This window comes from Rattus norvegicus, chromosome 4 (assembly GCF_021556685.1).
Source record: "Rattus norvegicus strain SHRSP/BbbUtx chromosome 4, alternate assembly SHRSP_T2T, whole genome shotgun sequence".
NCBI lineage: Eukaryota > Metazoa > Chordata > Mammalia > Rodentia > Muridae > Rattus > Rattus norvegicus.
Genome location: NC_141537.1, coordinates 171637660 through 171641950, shown reverse-complemented (window position 1 = coordinate 171641950; position 4291 = coordinate 171637660). Strand labels below are relative to the sequence as shown.

The 4291-nt window shown below is 45.8% G+C and overlaps 1 long non-coding RNA gene across 1 annotated transcript; it reads left to right on the top strand.

Moving 5' to 3' along the window:
• Positions 1-720: 720 nt before the first annotated feature.
• LOC147995115 (uncharacterized) lies at positions 721-3385 on the top strand. The gene is made up of 3 exons (XR_015686234.1): positions 721-823; positions 1726-2156; positions 3048-3385. It is a non-coding gene; the product is annotated as an uncharacterized LOC147995115 (long non-coding RNA).
• The last annotated feature ends 906 nt before the right edge of the window (positions 3386-4291 follow it).

Below are 4291 nucleotides of genomic sequence, written 5' to 3'. Positions count from 1 at the left end.
CATTTCCCCATCAAAACCAAACAACATCAACAAATCTTCAAGTATACTAGACTCTTTATCTGGATACAACAACAATAAGTATGCCAAAATACCCCCAAGTTTTATATTTTAATGTATATAGTTTCCTGTAGCCCAAGTACAATTCAACAGTACTGTTTAAAACAAAGCAAATCCACTCAGCAAAACTCAGAGGGTGTCAAACTTACAGGACAGCAGTCTGGAGTCCTCAACAAATAAACAGTCCAACAAACTAAAAAAGAGGAAACAGACTTGATAGACTGGAAAGGCTTAAGACACACGATGATAAGCCGCAATATGTACTGAGTTTGGATCTTGATACAAAGAAATGAAATAAGAAAAACAAAAAGTCTGCCTGATACATGGAGACATTCATAAACTGACTAGGTAGCCAATATTAACTGTTAATGTTTATATGTGACAATGGTGTTGCATATGTGTGTGTGCATGTATAAGAAACATATTATGTTGCGGTGCTTAAACCAAACCCCAGGCTTTGTTCATGGAGGACAAAGGATCTGCCCCTGACCTGATCCTGAGACTTTACTCCACTTTTAGTAAAACATCCCTACTGAAAGAGGAGAAGATCTGAGGTATCTTAATGGATGAATATTGGCCAGATTGTTGACGCTGATGGGAATAGTATGGCCCTCCCTTATTCTCTGAGACTGTTGGCCACCATCCCAAGAGGACAAAGGGAGCAGAGGAGGGTAGCAGGGATCAGATGGCTGTACAGACGGACGACTCAAGGACCTCCAGAGACTGCTGCAGCAAGACAAGTCTACTTTATTGTTCCAGGGATAGGGTATGTAAGGGAATTTTAGGGGTACGGTGGAGAGGGCTAATTGGCCATAGCACCATGTGTGCAGGAAGGGCTGATGGGACATATTACAGCACCTAATTATCATGTGGGCAGGAAGCCACAGCTGGGCTTGTGTGATGAGTTGTACAGCCTTGAGGAGAGCCTTGAGGAGAGAGCTCTCTGTACAAGGTTATTTTTCGGGCAAGGCCCTGCCTGTGACTTCAGGAGACTCTTTAGATAAAGCCAGGCAGACAGAGATGCTCCGCCCTGACAAGAAAGGGAGTCCGTGACTGCAGGAGACTCTGCAGGCAAAACCAGGGAGAGACAGGGTGTCCTGATGAGAAAGGGAGTCCTCCATTTTGTAGCCAAGCTCAGAAAGCCATCCAGTCATAGGGAACTATGACCTTAACAGCAGAGTTCTTCAGCAACAATACATGGGCTTTCTTCCAATGTGGCTTAAGCTTCAAGTCTCCCATGATAAGGTTGGGTTCTCAGAAGCCGGGCATGATGGGACATATCTGCAATCCCAACGCTGGGAAAGGGAGGAGTCTGTCCGATGTCAGCTTTGCTGTAGCCATTACTTATCCCCAAACTGGGACAAAGGAAAAAGAACAAAATCAGCTTAAGGAAGCAAAGATGTATTTTGGCTTTTGCGCCAGAGCTTGCAGATGATAGTGGGAGCAAAGAGCTTGAGTAAGAAACCTGGTTTGAACTAAGATCCCCGGACACAACACTGGCTTCAGTTCCTTAAAAGCCTCCAGAGAGGGTGCAAAGCCACAGGGAGGCTGATTTGCATTTGCAGTTGGTCTCAGATGACCTTGAACCTTAGGGGAAGGGTGTGCCTAACAATCAAGTTGTGTTTAACTCAGTGTTGGGCTACCTGGGTATTTGCAACCATTTTACAGGCTAAGGAAAAAACCAGCCACGGATGTCAACACCTCTGAGAAGATGAACTGGATGTTGTGAGTCAAGGGAGGCCAGAGATCCCTGACAAGGAAAGCGACTGCTGAAGTGGAACTTAGCAAACTGCCCACAGAGAGGACCTGGGAGCTTCAGCTATGGCTTCACAGCTGAGCCAAGCATCCTTCAAAGAGGGAAGACTGAGGCAGGAGGATTGCCAAGAGTGTGACAGCAAGCTTTGGCTTCATGCGTTCATCATAGACAGCTTGGGCTACAGAGCGAGACCATGTCTCAGAAAACCAAAACAGCTAAGCTAAACAGAACAGGAAATCCTGTGAACTAGAGACTGTCATTATGATTGTAAATTAAAGAGAATCCAATGAAGCGGAACTGCCAAGTAACTTCGTGGTTAGTGGCAAAAAGAAATTTCGAAATGGTATACTTTATTTTTCCTCAACACTTTTTTAATTGGATATTTTTGTTTACATTTCAAATATTATTCCCTTTCCCGGTTTCCTGTCCATAAGCCCCCTATCCCATCCCCCTCCCCCTTCTCCTATGAGGGTGTTCCCCCTCCCTAACCACCCCCCTTCCCACCTTCCTACCCTAGCATTCTCCTACACTGGGTGGGAGTTGGGGGTGGGGGTTCAGTCTTGGCAGGACCAAGGGCTTCTCCTCCTGTTGGTGCCCAACAAGGTCATCTTCTGCTACATCTGCAGCTGGAGCCATGGGTCTGTCCATGTATAATCTTTGGGTAGTGGTTTAGTCCCTGGGAGCTCTGGTTGGTTGGTATTGTTGTTCTTATGGGGTTGCAAGCCCTTCAGCTCCTTCAATCCTTTCTCTAACTCCTCCAATGGGGACCCTGTTCTCAGTTCAGTGGTTTGCTGCTAGCATTCACCTCTGTATTTGTCACACTCTGACTGAGCCCCTCAGGAGACATCTATATCAGGCTCCTGTCAGCATGCACTTCTTGGCTTCATCAATATTGTCTAGGTCTGGTGGCTGTACATATACATATATACATATACATATACATATACATATACATATACATATACATATACATATACATATACACATACACATACACATACACATACATATACATATACATATGCATATGCATATGCATATACATATACATACACATACACATACACATACACATACACATACACATACACATACACATACACATATACATATACATATACATATACATATACATATACATATACATATACGGGATGGATCCCCAGGTGGGCAGGCTCTGAATGGTCATTCTTTCAGCCTCTGCTCCAAACTTTGTCTCCATATCTCCTCCTAGGAATATTTTTATACCCCCTTTAAGAAGGACTGAAGCTTAACCATGTTTCACTCAGCAGAATGAGAGGATGGAAGGAAGGAAATCAAAAGAGACGTTCAGGAGCTGGAGAGACGGTTCAGCTGGGGACCCGGAGCGTACTCCTCCTCTAGGGGACCAGAGTTCAATTCCTAGCACCCATGTTAGGAGGCTCACAACCTCCCGTAGTTCACCTACAAAGGGACTGGATGCCTCTGACCTCCTTGGACACCTGCACTCACCTGTACATACTCACATACGGGCACACAGGTATACACATAATTTGAAATAATAAAATTCAAAATAATATAAAAGAAAAAAAAGAGGATGTCTGTAGGCCTGTGTACTGGAGGTTATCCTCGGAGATCTCTGGCCCAGAGGATCAAAGGTCACGAGCAGGGATGGGGAAATGTCTCCACTGCTGTCAAGGCTGTTACTCTGACGCCACACTGGCTGCCCCGAGCCTAACCGGGCTAAGATGGCGGAAGGTTGGCTAGCCAATGAGAAGGTTGCAGGGAAGCGTCTAGTGTTGAAAATTTCAAGAGAGCAGTTCTCTTCCCTAGCAGTGCTACAGCTCTTAAGACAAATGCTCTCAGACGACGAGTAATTCTTACACATCTTTATTCCTTCTGGATAAGATCTTATATACAGTTTTGGGGTGGGTCGGGGTCTGACAGTAGGAGTTTCCTATTGGCTTGGCCTAAGGTGTTAGGAATGCCTCATCTGCATGTGGAAGGGCTTGGGGAGTTGCCCCTACATGACTGATGCCCACAATCTCTCTAGGGGGAAGGGGGGGCCGTGGCTACATGACAGGGACCTGGTGCCAGGAGCAGGCAAAGCTCCTACTGTCCCTTCAGGGTCCCCAGGGCTTCTAGCCTTAGCTCAACCTTATTAGACTTCCTCTCATGGTCCGCTGCCCCACAGATGTCCAGTCTTGTCACGCCGTAGAACAACATTGTCAACTCCAAAGTTTGCACCCAAGAACCAGGAAATAAGAGCTACAAAAGAAAATCCCTTCCTCCAAATTCTGCTAAGTAATTTTACTACTTTGTGTCAGGCTACATTCAGAGCTGAACTTGACCTCTTGTGGTCCCCCGGCTGGCTGAGGGTGGACACATCTGACAGTGTCAAAACAAGGGGGCCATGAGGCACACAGAGAGCATCCAAAGGCAAAACTCTATCGTCGTCCTCTTACACATGTCAGAATGTCCATGCATGGAGCTTGGTCT